The following is a 24,388-nucleotide window of genomic DNA, read 5'->3' on the forward strand; positions in this document are numbered from 1 at the left end:
ATTCCGCCAACTATCAACTATGTACACAGAGCAACATCTATTGCAGTTTTAATTGATTGAGTCCGTTTGTGTGGTGTAGGAGTTTGGAGAATGTGTGATAGCTTATACGTTTACTGCATCTTCTGATTATTGCTATAGATTAACCCAAAATAACATTTGTAAATTAAATGATAAGTTATTAACATTTGTAAACGGAGTGATAGGTTATTATAACCGCAACTGTCCCCGTCCTTTATGGGTCCATAAGGGATGAACTTATATTTTTAAATTCTGTGCTATCTAGGATTGAAACTGATGAATTATGAGTATCTCCTGATTAGTTGCGAATGCGTGCTCAGTAATCATGTGTATTAGAATAAGATTTTAGTTTTTTTAAGCGATGATATCAGTTGAAAGCTAATCATAATCAATAAATTTACTACCCTTGGAAAATAAAAATGCAACGTTTACGCTTAGAATTAGATTTAACCAAAATTTTGACATATGATTATAGCGTCAAAACGCATCAAATATTTATGAAATTCTAGAATATTTCTCATTGTATCTAAATTTTAATGAATCTAAGTTATCAATTTAAGTTAATGAAATTAAGTACAATTAAAATCCTTTATACATTTTTGAGTGATTTGTGTATCGAATTGAAAGTTATGCGATCAGGGTTAAATATACTTATATAATAATTATTTACATTCTATAGTAACACTGTTTTGGTGTCTCTCTCTCTTTTTAATGTGCACGCATCATGCATATGATCAGACTCGAAAATTTTTATAAGCGAGCATATGGATAGCACCACATTTTTTCTTTTCTGCTATGCAGTAATTTTTTAATCTTTTATTTGTAATGGTCCTTTTTTCATTTAGTAAATCACCATTTGTTTCAATCTAATTTTAATGATTAATTTTAATTTGTGTGTTCCTAAACTTTATTTAATTATAGAATCCGCAACTCTGGCAAGCTTTTTTTTATTTTTTTCAATGTTTGAATTGATAAATTTATCGGTGTGCGAATGAAGCTAAGCAGGTATAAAAACTCGATCAGGAAGGCTAACTTTCAAATTTTATTTACATTTTTTTATTGGATTGCAGGTTAATGAGCTCCTTTGAAAGCCAAGCAAGTTTCGAAGATTCGATTCAGCATAATCTTGGATCTTTCTTATTTGATCTTAATAATATCATTTGGTGGCAACAGCATTAGTTCGGTGCGAATCTGAGAAAAAGTTTTAAACAGATAATGGCTAGATTAATTGTTAGTGGTGGATTTCCAGCTAAGCAAACTAGGCAGCTGCTTTAAGGCCGCAAGCAAATCAATTAAAAGGATCTTGTTAGCTTATTTGCTAAATGAAAAAAAAAGTCTGTAAAAGACACAAATTTTATGAATTAGAAAATATTAGAATAATATTAATAATTTGTCTTGGTCACGTTCCTATCTCTCTTTCATTACGTTCATTTAATTGTAAAAGTATTTATAAAATCAGAGCATCTGCCAAAATAATATTTAATGCAAACGTACTTTGCAGCCTTCAGTAATAATAACAAAGTTGTTGCATATACATAATAATAACTTAATATTAAGTTATTATTATGTATATTAAGATTTATATTATTATAATAATAATTTAATATAAATCATCGGCATGATTATTAATTAAAAAAATATTGAAATAAGAAATTAATTTTATTAGTTTTTTTTAAAGAGGGTTCTCCTTGATGGCAATACATAGGGTCACAAAAATTCTAAAGCCACCACTATTTAGTGTACAATACGGGCATTATATATTTTGAACTATTTATTATTTTTGAACTATTCCTATTTGAAGTATTAACCTTTTATAATACTTAATTACATTTTATTGTTTTTCAAAATACCTTTTAATTTAAATTGGATAAAAAGTGAGCAAATTCCCATCGTACTCGGTAGGGATTGCAATACCGGGATACCGAATACCGGTATTTTGAGCCATTTGTACAATTTTGCAATACCGGTATTCACAAGTTTAAATACCGGTTTTTCGGTATTTACTAGAAATTTTTAAAATTGTCTCTACTATATGTTCAGGTATTGCGAACATAGCAATATAGTATACTTTTTTGTTTTTATGTCTCCCTAACGGGCGAAATTAATTTGCTAATTAATGGCTTAATTAATTGCTTAAATCTAAATTAGCGAAACATGGATTATCCCCGAAAGAAAATATTGTATCCATAACGACTAATGGAGCAACAATTATGAAAAAAGTTGGAAAGTTCATTGGTGCAAATCAGCATTTGTGCTATGCACATGGAATTCAATCAGGAGTAATAGATGTATTATACCAAAAATATAAAGAAAAGAAGAATCCAAATACTTTGGATGTAGAAACTTCGGATTCCAACTATATTACATTGAAAAATCGCACAGAAGAAAGGCATACCGAAATAGAAATTGTCTTATGGTATTTACATAATTCTATTGATTTTAAAAAATAAAAATGAAAAGAAGAAAAGAAAATAACCAATTCAAATCTGATTAAGTTAGAGAAAAGCTTCAAAAATTTTTTTTCCTACACACCTATCCATATTCAGAATTCGGTTCAATTATCGAAGATTATGATGTCCCTACTGTCGATAGTGAAAGGGAATTGTCTCTTGAAAAAATTAGAATTAGCAATAAATAAAGAAAATTTCAACGAACCAAAATACAATACAGAAATCAGCTATATCCAAAACCATCCGACGAGAAATCGATTTATTTGAAGATGAGGGATTTAGAGGTAAATACTTGGAAAAAGTATATCGCGCATTGCTAACAGTACCACCAACTAGCGTAGATGCCGAAAGAGCGTTTTCGACAGCTGGTCATTTTTACACAAAATTACTTTTCAGGCTTAATGACAGTACAATGGATGCATTACGTTTTTTTAGATCACATTTCAACATTTTGTAATAGTACCACAAACTGAATAGTGATATTTACACTTTTTTTCTGATTTAAATAAATAAGATGTTTCTTTACTTTTTTGTGATTATACACTGTTATAATCTATAAGTTACAAATTATTTTTTGTGATATTTACACTCTCTAACAAAACTGGCAAATAAAAAAAGAAACACCTGCGTTTTCTTTCTTTTTCCAAAATTTCTAATACCGGTATTAAGATTTAAAAAATACCGAATACCGGTATTGAAATTTTGTTCCGATATTGCAATCCCTAGTACTCTGATTTTAAAAAAAAAACTTAATTTTATAGACCAATAATTATGAAAAAATAAGAAATTTTATATTCAATAGTGTTTAACCTTGTTCTGAATTTGAGAATTGCTTATCAATATAATTAATATATGTGATCTTATTAACACAAAATATTTAACGATACTTCTACGATGTTGTTTGGTATTCTGAATGCCATACGATATCGTGAAGTTATCATAATTGCAGTGCTGGGCTTTTTGCGCTAATAGGTCGATGTCACTTGTCAAAAAGAGATGTTAGCTGAAAAACATTCTTCCACTTTATGTCACATTCATTTTCTACTTCAAAATGCGTTATGGAATGTCGAATAATTTTTACCTGAAAAGATAGATGACTATTTCAAAATTTTACAAAAAGCATAGAGGAAAAAATATTTTCAAATATAAAGCACATAGAAACAAGACAACACTTTATCAATATTTTGATAATAAACATTTCTCCATATAGTAATAATTTATGTTAACTTTCAACTTAGGAATTTAGGGTAGTGTGTCGTAATAGTATAAATAATCAAATGATTTTATTATACACCTATTATCATAGACAAGAAAGTGCTGCTTTTTTTAATAACATGCTACCTCGCAGAGTAAATGGGATTTCAACGAGCAGCATGTGGGCTTTATCTGAGAACCAAACATGAGCTCTTTCGTGCAACTAAAAAGTACATTCGTTCGTCGGATTTAAAATTCTTTCGTGTGAATTACTTTTACAGTAAAAATTACTTTTACATAGAATAGTATAACACTCAAAACGCTTTTTATCTTCTAAAAGCGTCTCATCTGTCTTTAATTAAAATAAGAATAGAACTTGAAACAAATGATTTTTAAAAACCACTGATAATGAATTTTTCCCATAAATTAGTATTATTTATGATATTATTGATGCAAATTTTATTCACAAATGCTAAAAAAAATATTGATTTTATTTTAGCGATTGGATTAAGCTTAGTTTTAAGCATGGTTAATTCACTGCTTTGTCAGAAAACGTATTGAAATAAAAAAGAAAATTTTAAAAGATAATGTTAGAGTGATTAAAAGTTTAAGATAAGCAACTTCTTTGTTAATTTTTAATTAATTGAGTATTTAATTAATTATTTTGCTTTAAAATTTGAAAGTATTCTTCCATAATTAATGTGCGAAATTTAGTTGAGTTGGCAATTGTTGTTTAGGTGGAAATGTGGAACATACATGTATATATACATAAAAAGTTACCAGGACTTTTATTTATATTAATTAAGATAGGGAAATTTCAATTTTTCCAAAAAAAAAAAATATTTTATTTATTTTGATCATTTTATTCTATCTAACAAAAGATTTTTCCAAACTTATTTCGCATAATTTTACATTTTATATATTATTTGTTTACAAAATTTTGTCTGAAATATTTCATGTTACTTGACTATTGAATTAACTGCATGAAGAATTAGCATACATAAAAAAAAAGTATGTCGGCCTTATGATCTTTTAATGAAGTTTCATTTTTTATACTAATTGTAAAACGTCCCGTAATAATAATTAAATAAAAAGACAAACAATTTAAAACATCCCGTAAAATTAATTAAATAAAAATTCCAACTCTTAACGCTACAGCATTAAAATCCTAGATCCTTTCTATAATCAAAGAATTTAATTAATTTTACGAGCGAATGATCGCATATATAATATTGCCGCATTGAAAATTATTCTAATAACATCTTCTATACAAATCATTTTTCCACGCTGTTTTTATTACTTTTTTTTAGTGCAATCTGTTATAAAATGGCACATATATAGTCTGATATATTAAAAATTATCTATTGATAAAAATTGTCTTACAGATCTTTATATCAGAAAGGCAGAATTCAGAACAAAAATTTCAAACATTTTATTTGCTTTTTATAATTGAATATTTCATTTTCCTGATCTTTTATTTTTTCATATATAAAAGAAAAAGTACTGTAATCGTGAAAAAAGTGTTTTGATAAAATATTTAGCCATCAAAAAGGAAAAAAAGAAACCATCTCCCGATTTTTGGGTTTGTATTTATTTGCACGTCTGTGGACATTATCTCTCAAGCTAAAATTAAATTAAAATTTGAATGTGGGGTTTTTTTTCTAGAAGTAAAATATTATATCAAGTTTTGCGAAATCCATTAACGAATTGATATTATGTCAGTCTATGTATTTGTGCATATTTGAATGACAAACTCAAAACGAAACTATCTGTGTAAATTTAGTATGTGGTATAAACACCGAAATTTTATATTTATTTGAAATCTGGGTTAAAAAGAAGAGACCTAAGTTACATATACGATTTTCATTAGTTTATCGCGAAATTAAACACTAAACGAGCCGATCTGTTGGGTAGACGAAAAAGTCATTGTAAATATATTCTCTGTAGATTTTTTTTCCATTGAAGTTCATGTGAAATATTAATTTTGTCCAATTATTTTTTTATTAAATATTCGGTAAAAAACAGTCTGTTTTGTAAAAAAAGTCTCATTTTTATTATTGCGATAATACTATGTTTTCCTATTCAAAATTGCTTTTCAAACATTTTTATTGTTGCTGAACCAATTTCTTCTGTATTCTTCTTATACCAAGCTTCCTATTCTTCAATTCAATTTTATAGGTCTACCAAATAATAGGAGAGAACGCTTATAATTATAACTTTTTGCTTCATATATTTTTACAATTACCTCTTATCCTAATGATTAACTTACAGAGTTTAAAGGAATCGGGACTCAAATTCCAAAAAGTCTAAAAATAAGCAATCTACTAACCAGATTCCTGGAGATAAACTATTTAACGGTCAAAGCCATCGGACACACTAGCCAACAAAACAGGTTCCGTCAAAAAAAGGGGTTCTTCGAAGCGAAATAATCATGTTTAAAAAAATAATAAATAAAAAAGGCAGGAAGAAGATACTATCCAAACCTGTCGCCAGCCCATGAAAGCGTGTTCGCGTTCGTAGGTGGTAATGAACTTTTATTTGAGGAAAAGGCGGCATTCTTTTTTTTTTTCGGCCAGTCTTTTCACCGAGATATCCAGGTGTGAGCAAATTGTTTTCAGTCTTGTTATTTTCTGACAGGGGGCTTTGCACGCACTAAGGAAGCGATTGTGTAAGAAGAGTTTGTCTGACAGTGATTTGCGTTTTTCTGACCGTTGCGGATATTGGATAGTCATGTTGAAAGAGGTTTGACGGAAAATTGTTTTCGTGCCGTGCTATGAAACCAGAGGGGAGCTTAATTAGCCTGATTAGAAACACAAGAAATATAATTTGTTTGTAAAAGTTATTTTCGGAATGCAAGCAATATCCCGATCTAGCCAGAGGCCATGCGGGCAACTTGATGGGGCCGCCGAAGAGAAATCCCCCCTCCCCTAGCACGAAGGAACAAACGACACTTGAGGATATTGTACACTTGCAAACAACAAAAGCCCCTCTAAAGAGAATGCATATTGGGCTACAAAAAAAAAAAAAAAAAAAAAAATAACATTACATTTTACATTACATATTAAATTGTCAAATATTGAAAGTGCATAAATAATACATTAAATGTATGTTAACTTTTTACATTAGGAAAGAACTAAAGACAAGAGCTTTGACAAAATGTCTTTAATAGAAAATTTAATGACTAAGTTCTTCGATTTCAAGAGACATCCAATTTCTTGGCATCTGAGTTTGTGTTCTCTGAGTTATTTTTGGAATGTGTTTGGCTGTATGGTGAAATTGTAGAATAATCAATGGATTTAACTGATTGATCAAGAATTCCAAAAAACAATATTTTTTGTAAAGGGTATAGATTTTGCTATAAAATTGCGAAAAATTTGTAAAATATGATTTCTTCTCTTTCGGAAACATGATTTACTGATATGATATATTTACGTAATGTTTTTCACTGCCAAAAATCAAATGTAATGCAAAAACAGGTCGGAAATATTGAATTTAATTTCTGAAAAATATGAAGCGAATAAAATTAAATCATTCATTTTATACATTTCAATGCAAAAAAAAAATGTATTATTGAGTATTTATTTCTATAAAAATGCAACTGTCTTCTGATGGAATAAATCTATTGTTATTTAGATTGTATTCTTTATTAATTTTCATTCTCCAAATTTAGTATATTTAATTTATTGCTGTAATTAAAAATGTTTTGAATCGAATCAGTCCCAGATAATTCTAATTAGTTTCCTTGATCAATAGTATTCAGTTTAATAACAAATTCGGTGAACTGATCTGAATCCTGATAATTCCCAAAAAGATATTTTCGAAGCAATTTTTTATTGCTATTGACCAATCAAAATAGCATATTTTCCCAATGTCTATTCGTCTTTATACAATAAGATTCGTTTTCATTATGCAGTAAAACTCAGAATCCCAAATGTTCGAAACAACAACAACAGCAACACACACACACACACACACACACACACACACACACACACACACACACACACACACACACACACACACACACACACACACACACACACACACACACACACACACACACACACATTTTCAAAGCTGAAATAAATTTCGTCAGATTCTGAAAGAATTAGGCTGTTGTTTTTTTGTAATTTACTTTCAATATTATTTTAATATTTCAATTTCAATTCAACGCACATTATTTGAAATTACGTGAGCTGATATCCAGAAATTATGACTGAAAAAAGAAATGAGACGAGCTATGAATTCACAAATGTGAATAAGAAAGTGGCAGTGCAACTATTCGCATGTCTTGATGTTTGTGCGAGCAGGGAATTTAGATTAGTTTCACTTTTAAGGTGAAGATCGTCGTTTTTGGAAAAAGTACAAGTAATAATGAATAAGAATAGAGTATTTTCATTACTTATAAACATGTTTAAGATTACGCATTTTATATGAAGGCCTTCATATTACATAGTCATGGACAAAGGACAGTATTTCAAAGGGGGGGGGTTATTTTTTTTTTCATGTGACTGTTGTAAATTGTTGTACATTTTAGATAAATCCGATTCATTCAATCACAACCTGCTAAAATATTTTATAGGTCCTTTCACATTTGGCTGTCTGCTGTTTTTTTCATTGATGATTACTTTGCGTAACTTTCTTCCTGTATTTCTATGATTTTTAAATGGAAACGTTTACAACAGAAAAAAAAAAAGTTATTTCTTCAAGAAAATAAGCTTAATCCGGTAAAACTTCTAAAATTTGCTATCTATTACAATTTTTATTTTTTGAAAACTACGCATTAAATATTTAAATCGATAATTTGCTGAAACATATCCTTCTATGTCATGCTCCTAAGTCGATAAAACATTTCCATTTAACGGAATATTTTTAGAAATCAGTTTGTAAAAAATTAAATAATATAATATCTATAATCCTTAACCGTCAACAAACGAGTGAGCTCGTTTTCTGTAGTTACAACTTAAGAAGGTATAATGATTACACGCATGAATTTCTTGCTCAATAAAGCGAGGGAAATTACAATATAATGAGATACACATTTTATGCAGCAAAGTATTTCCAGGAAATTTGCAAATAAATTGAGCCGAAATTAGTATTTATGAATAAATTACATTCTCATTATAATTTAAAAACGATAAAGCTAAAAATAGATGCTTTTAATGTGATTTTAAAATGATCTTGCTGACATTATTTATAAATTAGCATTATGATTCAGCTAATACTAATACATCATAAGAAGAATTTTGATATTTTAAGCAGCATCAAACTTGAAATAATTATTTTGGGTTACATTCTTTCAGTATTTACTTTTCTTGTATTTGGAGAATACAAAGAACATAACATAAGAACATTATAAATGTATATTGTTCGATTTCTTGACTTTGATGAACCTCCATGTTTTAGAATTTCATGAATTCAAATCCACCAGGAGTGTTCTCCCGGAAGTTTACTCGCGTATTCTTTTATAAAGCTGTTTTCTACCTTCTTCTCCTAATAAAATTGTGGACCTTGGGAGAAAAGGCCATGAACGCCACCAGTGCTCAGATTTTTATTTTCACAGCTCTCATGAGAGTTTTGTGCTTTTTAATATAATAAAAAAAACCAGTGCTTGTGTATTAACAGCATGTGATTGGCGAACAATAGTTACGAAAGGTTGGGCTTAAGCATGTATGTAGCGTACTATCTTTAGCACTTCTTTTTTAGCGATAAATCACTGGAATGTGCTTAATACACATGCACCAAAAATCGAATACGTATTTTTTGGCGCTTTTTTCAAACCGACTGGAACCGACATTTGATGTAGGAATGCAAATGTAGTAGTTACAAGTTCACATACCGCCTTTCAAATATTCAAGTCATTGCACTTACATGCCTGTGAAAGTATAGATTAAAAGATGATCAACCCTTTCTATTTGGATTTAAGAGAGCAGTAAACTTTGAAATAAGCAAAAATAAATGAAATTTTATTTTTATCGTTCCACCGTCAAAATATATGTTCATATTCAACTAAAATGGTGTCATACAATGTATTGTTCAATAAAAGGAATATTTGAAGGACTTAGAAGAAAAAAAGTACATTTTAATGACTTTTCTCAGAATGATATCTTTATTAGATTTAAATATCTTTGAAATATTCCAGGTATCTTAATTTTTGAAGAAATTAAATAGAATTGATAGTCAAAATTTCGCTTAAACATTAAAAATATATATAAGTATTATATATTTCGAGGTTTTCTTAGATACTTAAAAGACAAATAAATTTTAGTTCAGAAAAAATTAAAATCTTATGAAAATACAATAAACATATATAAAAATATTTTTTTTAAATTTCATTACATTTTTAATAACTTATTAACACTTTATTAAATCAAATGCATGCGCTCCCCTCCAGTGGTATCCCTAGACAGTTGCCTAATTTGCCTATTAAAATCTTATTCTATGTGAAAGAAAATGCTGCATTGTAATCAAATCACTTATCTAATGAAATACGAATTAAAAATTCCGATTTTTTTAACAGCTAGCTGTGTTTAAACTTCACTTCTTGTACCTTATTATCCATTTCACACAATGTTGAATTCTATTACGATGTCAAAGGACCGTGTGTCAATTTTTGTGAATTCAACAAAACTTAATAATGGAGAGGGGAACCCTTATTTTCTTAAAATTCCTTCTACTGATACGGTATAGTCCAAAAAATGATTTCAAATTTTTGTGTCGAGTATTTGTAAAATATTTACATTATTTTATAGCAGTAATTACTTTCTGGGATATTTATGAACAATTTACTTTTTTCACATTTTAAACATCAAATGATATGAAATTAATAATATAATTATCGTAGAATTTGTAGAGATGACATTTAAAGGACTTATTTCATTTATTAGCTCGTTGTTAGTCTTGAATAAAGGATGTAATAAAAAAAAATCTCACAGTTTGGAAAGTGTGCCTGTATTTATATGACTACTATTTTTATATAAAAAAAATACTAAAGAAAATAATTGACAGGAACATGAAATAAAGTTTTTCGATGAAGGTGAGTTACTTATAAGAATCTGCAGCTTTAGAATAAAGTTTAAAATTGCAATGGTTGAGTATACGAGAACAACTGTATAGTGAGTTGATAACCTCTCTGAGTACAGGGTATTGTATTCACTCCTCCTATTATGAGAGATCTGCATAACGAGGGAAAAAAATGGCTAGTTAGTGAGCAATATTTTACAGAACGAATGACGTGGAGACATCGAGATATCACAATCAAGATCTCTGTTGAGGGCTTCTTTGAAGAGAATCCTTATTTCTGTATGGAAAAAGTTTTGGCCGGATAGCGTTGTCGAACGCTATTCTGATAAGTTGGAGCAAGTTATAGCCTTAACTGACAAGATTGCGTCTGTGTCCAAGATTATTTGACTAGAAAAGGCGTCGATGGGTAAATATAAGAACAAAGCCAGAATTATCGAAGAACTTTTAGAGATATATCTATACTTATATAAAACTTAATGTGTGTGTGTTGGCGCTCTACAGAAAAGACTATTTGACCTACAGCTACCAAATTTGGTACGTGTATACCTTGGAGGTCGGGAATGTGCACTTGGGGTCCCTTTTTTTTGAAATTTTAACTAGAATTTAATTATTAATTGAAAACTAACTTTCCCGCCAAAAAAATCCCCACGCTAATGAGGCTTAGGCTTAACATTTTTCGGCCGGTTATTTCAAACAATTCTGTTTATTTTCTTAATGTTTCATGCATTTAAAATTAAACGTTGTTAATGAATCGATCTTTCAGATTCATTTTGAAGTACTTTTGAATTAAAATAAAACAGAATAAAGGAAATTAAAAATTTTTAATCTGCGTAGCTTTAACCCAACTGGCATAGAAAAATTCACGCATTTGCGTTACCATAAGTGGTGTTGAAAATTCACGCATGCGCATTGTGTTCTGATTGTTTATATCTATTTTTAACGGAAGCGGACATGATTTAAATTATTTTTAGGTGAGTTGTATGCTTTTGTAATTAAAATGTATTTATGTTAGTTTAAGTTCGTCGTTTTTTAAGTAATTTTTTTAACCTGTTTACGACCGATTATTTTAAACGATTATGTTTATTCTCTTAGTGTTTGATGCATTAAAAATTAAACATTGTTAATTAATAGACCTGCTCATGATGAATCTGAAAAAAATTTTGTTGACAAATTCTTGAGGTATTACATAAATTAAGAAATATATTCTTTAGTGCCCATAAGGTTTAAATGCTCAGTGACTCTGTTTTCAGTAATCATATTACAAAAAAAATAAATAAATAAATAAAGCCTTGTTTCAGTAAAAAATATTATTATATTTGATTGCAGATTAATCATTTCCACTTTAATTTAAAGCATAAATTCTACGGGAGCTAACAGAAAATTAGAGAGATACAGATTACGTTATGACTGAAGGCCTTAATAATATCATGAGTGAATTGAAATTTGAAGTTTAAAAATTTTTTATTGAAGAAGCTATTAAAGTAGGAATTGCATAAAATATTTAATTATTAAAATTTTAACGAGCATTAAGATTTTTCGAACCGGCTTGTCGCCAAAGGCGGCTAGTATATTCTTAAAACAGAACAGCATCCTTTTCAAAGGAACACGGGAAATTTTTGCAACGTATGTAAAAATATATTTTACTTATAAAATGGTAGCCATGTGAGCTACAAATTCATTTGACGATAATGCTATCTTTAATTTTAGTGAAATTTTGATGATTAGCCAAATGCAACTTTCTTGTAAAAAAAATCATATATTTTAAATAAAAGATATAATTATAAATTGTTTGCTCATTTCTTACAGAATAGAACATACAGTCCTCTTTTTATATTGATTTGTATGGAAAAAAACTATTTAGCACTTAAATTGAAAAAATTTGTTTCGATTATGATCGTTAAGCTAGCATAATCGAAATTCCATTCTACTAGATTCTGGCATAATTGAAATTAATCCGTGATATTATTTGCGTCTAAGTATAAAGAAAAATAAGTAATTATTTTGATATTATTATGAGAACATTTTAGGTTGAGATATCAACCGGCTGTCATTGGAATGAATTTATAATGAATGCCCAAAACAAAATATTTTTAGAGGAAAGATTTTTTTTTCCCCTCTTAAATTCCAATTGTTAAATTATTATCCGTCTTTTAAGACGAGTTGATGATTTACTGGAAATTTCTTTTGACCTTGTCAGAATATGTTACTAATTCCATTAACAAAACGATTATATTTTGCATAATATATGCACCAATTTCAACTGTAAAATTTTAATAGTTTTTTTAACAAAAAAATTCATGCTGTCTTATAGATGTGATAGTTATATTTCAAGGACATGAAATGATCGGTTCCATTTAGTTCCGTAATCAGATATATTTATATTTGTGATATAAATATATTTAGCAAAGACAAATAAACAAAATATGTATTTGTAACCAACTTCCATCTATAAAAGTGTTACCCTATTAGAAAAGATATTGTATCATGATGCGTCTTGATATTCGGAATGCAACTCAATATCATTAAGTTATTGTAGTAAAAATAAACAACATTTTGAGCAAATATGGTTTTTATGCCGATCATTCTTTTACTTTAAGATTTGGAACTGTTTCATAATTTTCTGTAGTTGATTGAATCTGAAAAGATTGTGGTGCCATCTTTTGGGAATAAATTCAACTGTATTTTTTTCTCTGACGTAAAAAGGTGATTTGAAAAGTGTCTACAAAATGCAACAATAGTATGGCGAAAATTAAATTTTCCTCCCGATTATATTAGATTAATTTTTGTTAAGATACGTTATAATTAAGATACGTTATTTACCTAATAAATTGAATAACTGACATTGCGAATTTTCTTACTAGTTTCATTAAAATGTTACCATTAATTTCAGTGCTGCCATCTGTGCTCTTAACAAATTTATAATATAGGATAGTTTCTATAGTATTTACAGTATTTCTTCGAAATCTTACTAGTAGAAGCAGATGATATAAAAAAAAATTAAAAGGCATTTCCTTTTCCTTATGGTATAAACAGTCGATTTATTTCCAAGTGCTTGAAATTTGGTGTGACAAGTTAATAAATTTAAGACGAATGATGAACTTTATAACCACATTTTTTATTAAAAAAAACCATTTAAAAAATAATATTAGTTTATGCGAAGGTATTTCAAATTTCTAAATGTTTTTAAAAATTTCTTTGAATTAATATTACTTTTCTACATCAGTCATTCATGTACATTTTATCATCCTTCTTTTTTGCCAATCTTATAAATTTATACGGACATATTTTTTTTCTTCTGTTCTACTGGAAGAAAATTATTCTAACGAAACTAAAATTTTGTAACGCTCAATCGCTTCTGTTTGCTTGCAATAATAGTTGTTTTGAAATTTTATATCTATTTTATAAATTACGTCTATATTTTTTTGTATTCATTATATGGATTATTGATTTCATTGGTATATTACTGAAAATGGACTTCTTGCTTATTTGAATTGAATTAAAGTATTGCTTAATAAATGCGTTATTTTTAATTATTGAAAATGTGTCTAGAAAGATCTATAATTCAGTAGTTTTTAAAGAATAGTTGGGATTTATTGTTGAACGTTGAAGATAGAATTTGTATTTATGAATATCGCTCATAGATGGCAGCACGTAAGTTTTAGAACTAGTATAATTTCTGACATAAAGGTAAACTTCTTATAATTTGTTAAACTATTTGAACATATTTTATATATATTTATTCTGTTGTAATATTTATTCAGTTTATTATATTTTCTTCGACTATAATATCACTAAATAACAATAACGAAATATATATTATTATTTTCTAAATTCAAATATGCATAAAGGTGTCACAGTTAAAGTATAGATGTTTAGAACACTAACACAAACTCAAAACCATTTTATGCATACGATAAGGTTAAATTATGAAATCCATTTTTTCATAGAATTTGATAAGTTATTTCATGAAATCCTATGAAAAAACTGAATATTTGAGCTATACATTAAGAAGTAACATATTTACTACATGTGTGTGTGTGTGTAATTCCTACTTTCACCTCCAGGGCTATAAATGAGCTGAACTTGTGCTATAAAATGGACCTGATTTTAATGTGATTGATTAATATTTTATGAATATTTTAACTCAAAAATATTTTTTAATAATATATATATATATATATATATATATATATATATATATATATATATATATATATATATTTGGCATTTAAAATTTTTTACTTTTACAATCAAAATTGTGTGAATAGAAATTATACAGTTTTTATAACTGTGCAAATTCCTTGAATTTTTTTAATGTGTTGTCAATTAAAACCGGCTTGTGTGTTCTATAATTATGGATAATTTAATCTTTTTAAGGAAACATGTAACATTTCATATCGGACAAACCTATAGAGATATTATGCATTCTACTATAAATGTTGTTATTTTCAACACCATCTTCAAAGAGAAAATAACAACATATTTTTAAAACTAAATTTTCAAGTGAAACAAGTAGAATTGTAAAATACAAGCTTTGAATTATAAAGTCAACAGATGAATTGCAAATGCACAAAATGCATTCAGGTTAATTTTACAATTAAAATGCAATTATTTAAAATGCATTTTTGTGTTACAATATTCAATAGAATTAAATCAAATAAAAAAAATTCCCATTTTATTGCGTAAATGTAGACTAAAATGTCACTTTTTTTCCCGTAGCATATATGACCATTATATATATATATATATATATATATATATATATATATATATATATATATATATATAATATGTAATGGTATTTTAAAATCTAATTTAAAAATTAATTTCCTAACTTTCAATTTAATTTAGCCCATATCAACTTCACTCTAAAATATTCTCTTATTTCCTGATCCCATTCCACTTTTTCTGTTTAATTAATTCAACACGAGCTCTAAAAGATCCCTATGATTCCCTTACCTGATTCGACGCGTATAGAGAAATCCCTGTCAAAATTTCATGACATATAAGACCAGGGATAATTAATTTCTCGCGCTCTTTTACCTTCTACTGCTTTTGTGCCGTGCTGTGTATGGACTATGGACATGCCTTGTTCGCGCTTCTTGTAAATAAAACATGCTTCCCGGGAGAGAATAAAACGGAGTCAAAAATTCAAAGTGTCTCTCTGTCTTCGGCCACAACTCTGCTTTCATATATATATATATAATTTGTTATATTTTTTAGTGTATAAATAATTCAAAATACGCCTAAAAAGCAAAGGAAAGGTCAATATCGCATCATGTTTCAAAAGCTATGAACGTAATTTCCCTGTTAATATTGATTTGATATGATTTTTTTGCTATGAGGCGTATAAAGTTACTAAAAAACTACTTTTTAATGAATTTCTAGATTAATGAAATGAAAAAGTTGTTTTAAAGAAAGGATGATTTGAAAATATTAAATATGCAAAGCCTGTTTTAAACTCGTTCATAAAACTATCAGTTTAAAGAATATTTAAAATGATATTATTTGTGAGATTGCATATTCAGTTATTATCATATCGAAATTACCTTCGAACAAATATGGTTTACAAAATTCATGACTGATTAATTTAGCACGATAATTATTTTTTTATGTATTAATTTATTTTTTGCCTTGAAATGTCAAATTATTATACTTTTATGCCTTACTATTTTCAAGTGAAATGAGAAAAAATGAGATAAAAAAAAAAAAGTAGAAATGATGCATTTGCCTTGAAATTGTTTTAAAATTCTGTTACTTCCGTTTTGTCTAAAATTGCGGATGTATTTTTAGATTTGTGATAAATGTGACAAAGTGACATTGTCAGCTTTGAAATACAACAGTATAATTAAGTAGAATGTTTTCTTAATCATTTGACCGATTCTTCTACTTCATTTCTTTAAGTTATTTTATTTTTTCGAATTGTTTGCTATTTTTCTTTTTTCTAAAATATTTAGTTTGCCTTTCAGCAAATGATTCTAGTTTAGAAATAAAATATCGTTAAAAAAAAATCGCACTTTTTTTTTTTTTTGCCAAATGGTTAGTTTATCGAATTAAGAAAATCATTTCATATACTTAAAATTTAAATCATAAAAGAATTTTTAGAAGAGATCGTGTTTCTTGCAATTTTTTTTTCTTTGCAACTTCACAGTATTCCAACTTAAAATGTAAAAATTTGGAAATTGTTTGTTTTGGATTGGAATAGAGCAGCCTTAAAATGGCAACACAGTGATTCTACTGATTTTTTTTTTTTTTCAATTTCAAACGGATTTTTAAGTTGCCAAATTATTGATGAAAGTTTTAATGTGCGTTAAAATGTTTATTTATTTATATATTATTATTTTTTTACTCATATCCCTAAACATAATACTTAAAATCGCTAAATATCTGTGGTTACCGAAGATCTCTTCGTCCCGCAAAATTCTTCAATAGATTATTGCATCATAATACTTTTTCTTTCGGTTTTTTTCCCCCTAACTCAATGACGCAGAGAGAGAGAGAAGTATTTTCGCCAAAAATTCCGCCATATGAGGCACAAAAAGTGAAAAAATCGAAATACGTGAAGAGATTTACTTTTCAGACAGAGTGAATCTGTAAGAAAGGAATGCGGAAAATGAATATTCGCTGAAAAAACAGTCTTTCTCTGCAGATAACGAACCTAACCTCTGCCTTCAGAGGTCCTCGGGTAGGTCACGACCCTTCAGAACGCCGGGGGGTGTTGGCCCCTTTTTGACGACGCTGAAGATACATTCCGCCGATTATTACGTAATAAAGCTCTTACCCGTTAGGTTTGATCGTGTATTACCTGTTTTTGTTTGTACCTTCACTTGCTGCCCCCCCCCTGTCTTATGCAGAGAAAGTTCGCTGGAAAGCAGGTTTGACGAGCCCATTAGAAAATTGGAACGTCCATTCTGTTTGAAACATTCAATCGATTTATTTTGATGACTTGAATCAATTAGTTTGAGCTACTTTTGTGATGAAGGTAGAAATTGTTTGTGTAATTATTATAGTTTGTTATTGTTTGTTGAAACATCGCGATTAGATAATCAGAGGGAGAATAATTTTGTAATTACATGTTCTTCTTATTCTGAGAGATGCCATCGCTTTTTTCCCATTAACTGTGATGAATATCGATACAAAGGAGTAGGGTCTTAAAACCTCTTGTTTCTATCAGATTCTTTGATATCAGTAAAGAAAATCAATGTAGAATCTATCTTGGTTTAACTTATTAAGACCCTAGGTCACCATTGAGTACATTTGTAAAATACATGTTTAATTAAAAGATAAGGTTTGCTAACAAGCAGGCCTGAAGTATCTAACTGGCTATAACAATACAAATTGTGAAATGGCATCTCTACTGGGTCGGTTGGCCATTTTTTGAACATGTGAGATTACCTAATCAGATAAAACATCGTCACCCAGGACTGTACGATGCATAAAATGTGACATCTATGTCTGTGTACAAAGTAGGAATTGTTTTTGAGAATTTTATCATAAACAACACTTGTTGTAGTTATTATATATATTTTTAAATTGTAAATGAATAGCCATTTTATTGTTAAGTAATTCTGAAGTACCTATTTGAATACAGTACACTCCCAATTATCCGCGGAATTGGGTGGCGCGGCCGTCGCGGATAACAAAAATCGCAGATAATCCGAAAAAAGCTAAAAACGGGTATAGCAAAAGAGAAAAGAGTCAGTCCAACTTTGAAAAATCGTTTTATGTACAATCAAACGTAAAATAAACAGCAGGAAATGTTTAACTAACGCTTAATATTTTAGTATATCATTCAAAACTAACCAAAAATGCATTTTGTTAATGAAAACAGAAAAGTGCTTTGCATTTACGAGAGGCGTCAAGGATACACAGAAAAATTAATACATATGTACTGTTTTAATACTGTTATGTATTATGTAATTACAAAAGCATAACTGTAAAACTGCACCTTTTTGAAAAAATCAGTCAAAAAAAATTTGTGCGGCAGGCGCGGATAACCCGCCCGCGGATAATCGGGAGTCTACTGTATTATTTAATCAACTCAATTAAAGAATTTGATATTTCTTTTTTTCTATTTTCTTTATAATTATATTTAATTAAAAAATAATAAAAAATATTAAAAATATCCGTCAGTTTTTCCCCCCTCCTGTCTTAAGAGGTTTAATATTTTATTGTAACGTTAAAAAAAACAAAAACTTCATTAATTTTGTTTTTATTTTTGTTTGTGCTTAGTATCTTAACTTTAATTTTTTAATGGTAATTCTTCCTAAACATAAGTAATTCAATGTGCAATGAAAAAAAATTTTTTTTTTTTAAACGGAAGCCCTGAAGAGAAAAGTTCAAGAAAACTTGTTTTAAATTATTCGAATCGAAACGTTCGAATGAGATTGAATGAATATATAGTTAAAAAAGTAAACATATTATCATTTACGAAATTGTATTGATTAAAGTAAGATACAGGAACTAATTAGAAACAAAATGTTTTTAAAAAAAGTTGAAAAGCCACTTAAATATATTCCACGAAATATTCCTTTGTCAACTCAAGCGAAACCACTGTATTTTAATAAACGAAATTGTGCTTACCGTCATTAGTTATATTTTTAAACTGAGCTGCCACTACACAGGGTTTTCTTCATCCATCTAAGTGATGTAAATGGATAGATGTTATACATCCACAAAATTGTTTTATCTCCTCTGTAACGCGGTTTTCCGCATTTTTTTTTTTTTTTGCATTATTCATTTTTTTCCGTTTTTTAAGAAATCTTCAGTTCCATTGCTTTCAAGAATTATCTTAAAGATAAAGTGAACGGAAATCTCTATAAAACATAAATCAAGTAGCAAGGCACTAACTACAAAGCAGAAGTTTTTAGCAAAAAAAAGCAAATCGTTTGTGTTAAAAAAGAAAATCAAGTCTAAGGAGAAAGCCAATGCCAAAAGAAGCTGCTATAAAGATATATATTAAAAATTATTGCATTTCATGATTACACAATAATTTATTTGATAATGAAGATTGTTGCATGGGTGAAATGACTTGAAGACACATGTTGTTTTTTATGTGGTTTATTGGTAACATCAACAACAAAAGGCACATTGTGTAGTAGGCCTAGAGAACTACACATAAAATTTCTCAGGGGAAAGAGAGAGCCGAGATCACACTCCTCCTAGTGCAGGAGTCAAGTTCGCTTCTGGTGAAAAAAAAAATAATAATAATATACTAACATCAACTGGGAGACCACGTGATATTTACATGATAGGTAGCTAGCTCCGCCCAGGAAGACCACGTGGTTAACTTAATTCTTAACATATATATATATATATATATATATATATATATATATATATATATATATATATATATATATATATATATATATATATATATATGGCAAAGCTGCAAAATTTCAAATAAATATTCATCTTAATAAATGAGGTCCCATGTCTATAAAATTTCTTCCATTTCTAAATCGTGTACACAAAATGTTAATGAAAAAAAAAAAGTCAGTATTGTGTCTGAGATATGCCGTAAATGTCCATTGACCATTAAAGAAATGTTTGCTAAAATATACTTGAGAGGTATATTTGCAATTACGTACGAAATTTTTCCTCATATCTGTTGTCTCATATATTTTTAAATTTGTTCTGGACAATATACTTCGTAAAGAGCCTTTGCGAAAATCATATGCTACTGATTTCTTATTTTTTACAAATATTCTGAAATAAATATTAAGTCAGGTGAGTTGTAGTTTTGATAGTTTTTTCCTATACATTGATTATTTAATTCAATCCTTTGAATGTTTTTCTTTCTAGCTTTGTTTCGTGTCTTTTTTTTTTTTTTTTTTTACTAACCCTAAACTATTCCTATCCTAAACTATATCCTAACTAAACTCTAAACTATTTTTACTAACCCTAAACTATCAGCTGTCAAATGGATTTTTAATAGGGTAGCCCGTACTGTACAATTCAAATCTTGCGTTAATTTTGAGACATTCGTTATTTTATCAGTCACTTCTATAACTTGATTCCTTGAACTTGTGAAATCTCTTGTGTTGACTCGTGCTGCTGTTATGTAGATTATTAAAATAAGTAGGATCCTGTTTCCTGTTTTCGATTTTGTCATTCTGGTATTCGATTTACAGTACAGCATTAATTCTTGAAAATAGTCTAATAAATGTAAAAATGCAACAGAATAAAATTTGTTTATCGTATACAGTTGTTGTAACCTGTGGCGCATAAATAGGAACTAATCATTAGATGAAATATTATTAACCTATACAAGGTTGCGTTATATCATTACAGTTTTATTAAATAAACTATAAGAAATATTATTGATTTTTTTCATTCGTTGCAATAAACAAATACTTAGCAGCAACTGAGCTATTAAAAAAAACACCAAATAAACTCTATTAACTAACTTCTAAAAGCCAACTCCGAAAATACTATGATTATTCCAATCATAATAAATAGCTTTGCAGATATAAAAACTTAGCAATAGCTAAAGAATAATTATTTGAAAAGAATCTTGAGTATATATTCGGTATCAAAGGAAGCAATGATTTGCTATTAAACGTTCGAAGTTCGAAAAATAAAAGATAATAATAACAGTAAAATACTATCTGAACTCGAGAACCTCAATTAAGTCTTGACATTTGAACCTACTGTAATAAAGCATTTTTTCCTCTTTCGGATTTTTACGACTTGCCAAACGATTCTTTTATTTCAAGCTGTCCTAAAAATAATTTATGAAGTGAAGAAGCTTTTACAGGAAAATTAAAAGTGTTGGTAATTCTCTTTTATCGTTTGCTAAGTGCGAACATGAGTTGTAAAAATAGCACGCAGAATCCCGTTAAGAAAGTAAATAAATGCTTCAGCCAATGATAAGATTGTTTTTCAATAGGAAACAACATGGAATAGAAAGTAGCGTGTAATCGTAAAAGAATCAATTCCCAATCACGTGATACCATTAATTGCGCAGCGACACTTAGCTTAAGAGTTCAGTGCGCATATTGCAGGAAGCAAGAACATCCGTTATTGGATATTCGTAGTGTAAACTGTAATTAAGATTTAAATCGCACAATTGCGATTATAGTGCGCATGTGATATCAAAAGAATAGTTAGAAGAACTCCATTGTTTATTTGTGTTAATGAAAGATAGATATATTAAATGTTTGATGGTTTCTTGGCAACAAAATCGGAGAATCTATCTCGGAGTCATAAATATTCGGACACTTTCACATTTACATATTTTTTCTTTTCTTTTTTGAATTTCTGCATAAAGATTAAACAAACTGCCCTTGCAAAAATTAAAAATTGAATTTGAACTTCCTTTTAAAGACAGATTCGGTCAGGTTTGCATTAAAGATTCACAGAAAGTCGATAATTATTTGCTAATTCCATCAATGCTGGTTTTATCTGCTGTCGATGCCTGTAAAGCCAAAACTTTTTACAAATAATTAAACAGCAATGGCGCCATTGAAATCTATTATGTTGTTCAGTAATTATCTATGATCTAACATCTAGAATCTATTTTCTAATGCTCAAATAATAAAACACACACAAACACAAAGATATCCACGGTTACGCATCTAAATAGACATTACAAATCTGAATAATTAAGCATAAAAAAGCATTTTTTCTAAAAAAAAATGCGCATGCGCCGGATCCCATGGCAACCACAGCTGGAAAGGGAAAAGAATGTATCTAAGATGTAACATCTGCCATAAGTAATTAATTTCAAGCTTCTTAAAAATAGCTTGTATATTCGGGAAAATCTATAAGAATTTATTAAAAAATCTAACATTTTCCCGCATGTTTATTTTTTTCCTTTTACAAAATGCAGAGCTTTCAGTTATATTATATGAAGCTTATAGAATATGAGACACTGTGCTATCGAAGCATTATATTTAAATTTCAGGAAAATATTTTAAACCTCCTTGGAAGTATAAGTGTTTTTAATAAATAATTTTGAACTTCGCATATGCGAAACATAACATATATTTTTTTTCTTCCGTGGTTTCAAAGTGAGCAGTTTTTTCTAACCGAAAGATATTAATATTACAGCCAGCTTAATTTCAGTTCCACACTACAGTAAGCTTAATGATACTTGTTATTTCGGGTTTTGAAACTGTGAAAGAAAAATTTTAACTGTTAATTGAGCATCTAGACAGGCTCAGGGCTTAACATTTATGATTATCATTGCAATACTTTTTTACAAAACAATATTTTCTATAACCCATCTTAAGTTGCAACGAGATGAAAAATTAAAATTGTTTGATTGGAATTTAGTTTCGCAAGGAATTTGATTTCCTTTTCATTTATATTTTTCGTTCAAACAAAATTTATTGACAAATTAATGAAGAATTTTTCTTTCTAAATTTTTCTTCCGAAATTATGTTTTCTTTTTTTAAAACAAGTATATTTACATTGATTTTATCATTAGCAGGAGTAATATCCTTTTCTGTGTTAAAATTACATGTTATGTGAGCATTTCATGGCAAGTAATTCCATTTTGTGAAATGAAAAGAGAGAAAATTCATGAAAGATGAACTCAAACTAATGAAGCACTTCAATTTGATGGACAGTTTAAAAGACCATTCTTCTTTTGTTTATTTCACAAGTCTATCTCTTTCTTTCAGTTGTAACTAATGTCAAAAGTGACATTCGGAAATAATTATTCGGAAGATTTAACATGTTATTTTTTCAGTGAAGTGTAAAATGAAAAAAAAAAAAGTCAAAATAAATTCTTTATACACAATAATTAAATCTAAAAATGCAACAATAATTTAAAGGATAATTATAAGAAAAAACGTGCATTTTTTTCTTATCCAAGCAAGTTTTTAAAAAGAATTTTTTTCCATTAAAATTTGAGTAAAAGAGTTTTCTTTTCCAATAAGGAAGAAGTGGCGTGACGGTTGTTATGAGGCTAAAATGTTTTTTTCAAATTTTCTTTTATTTTTTATAAAACTTTCCAAAAGATTCCACTTGTAGATATAATCATAATATGTAATTTTCACACGCTCGTGCTACGCATTATTTAATTTACTATAACCTCTAATTTTGAAGACTTTAAATTATTAATTAGAATTTTTTAAAAGAATTTATAGACAGTTGTATAAAAAGCTAAAATGAATGACTTTTCATGAAATTTTCTATAATTCAAAACATGAACTGACAACTATAATTTTTATTACACGTTTCAAAAATTTTAAATTCCAAGTGAATTGTATTAGGAATTACTTAAGAAAAACTATTGGGAATCCAGTTCTTGATTTTAAATCAAACTTTATCATTACAAGTTACATTTTCTTTGTCATAAATTATTAACTGCAATGTTTATTAAATTATTAATGAGATTCTTTTCGATAAAAATTGCATTGTATATTATATTATGTTAAAATTTTGCTTTGTGAATAATTCGAAAAAAATGTAGACTTCTGCATTATCATCAGCAGTTTGCTTGCATTTTATTTAATTTTACATAAATTAATTTTAAGTTTTGTATACTTATTGTGCATATTTATTTAATATCAAACAATAATTTGCTATATGATTCAAATAATATTCGTGTTAGTATTGTTAAAATAATTGCTTTTTCCCAAGTTTTCCCAATTTTTTTTTTTTCAATCCAAAAACTGAAAATAAAGGAATGTGATGTATTCAATTGTATCAAAATTGTAAAATTAAAAATAAATGTATTTTTAATGGCT

General features: G+C 28.2%; 1 protein-coding gene across 1 annotated transcript in view; it reads left to right on the forward strand.

Moving 5' to 3' along the window:
- Nucleotides 1-24,388, forward strand: part of LOC129954627 (uncharacterized) — a 237,614-nt gene that overhangs the window by 20,677 nt on the left and 192,549 nt on the right. The window lies entirely within an intron of this gene.

This window comes from Argiope bruennichi, chromosome 2, assembly GCF_947563725.1.
Source record: "Argiope bruennichi chromosome 2, qqArgBrue1.1, whole genome shotgun sequence".
NCBI classification, from domain to species: Eukaryota; Metazoa; Arthropoda; class Arachnida; order Araneae; family Araneidae; genus Argiope; species Argiope bruennichi.